The following is a 321-nucleotide window of genomic DNA, read 5'->3' as shown; positions in this document are numbered from 1 at the left end:
AAAAGAACGAGAACGAGGCAATCTTTTCTCAGCATTTGCTCCCAGCAGGCAGCAACCTGCTGCTGCTGCTGCTGCTGCTGCTGATGCAGCAGCAGCAGCAGCAGCAGCAGCAGCAGCAAAAGCTCCCGTTCTTGCTGTCTGTATGCCTGTATATGATGCTGATGAGGAGGTGCTGCTGCAGCTGCAGCAGGCTGTGCGTTCCATCTGCAGCAGCAGCAGCAGCAGCAGCAGACACAGCAGAAGCAACGGAGACAGCAGGCAGCTGCATCTATTTCTTGCTGCTGCTGTTGCTGCTGCTTCTATTATACAGATATTTAACCT

The sequence above is a fragment of the Eimeria mitis genome, genomic scaffold, assembly GCF_000499745.2.
Source record: "Eimeria mitis Houghton genomic scaffold, Emh_scaff831, whole genome shotgun sequence".
Lineage (NCBI taxonomy): Eukaryota > Apicomplexa > Conoidasida > Eucoccidiorida > Eimeriidae > Eimeria > Eimeria mitis.
Note: the sequence above shows the minus strand (reverse complement) of the source record.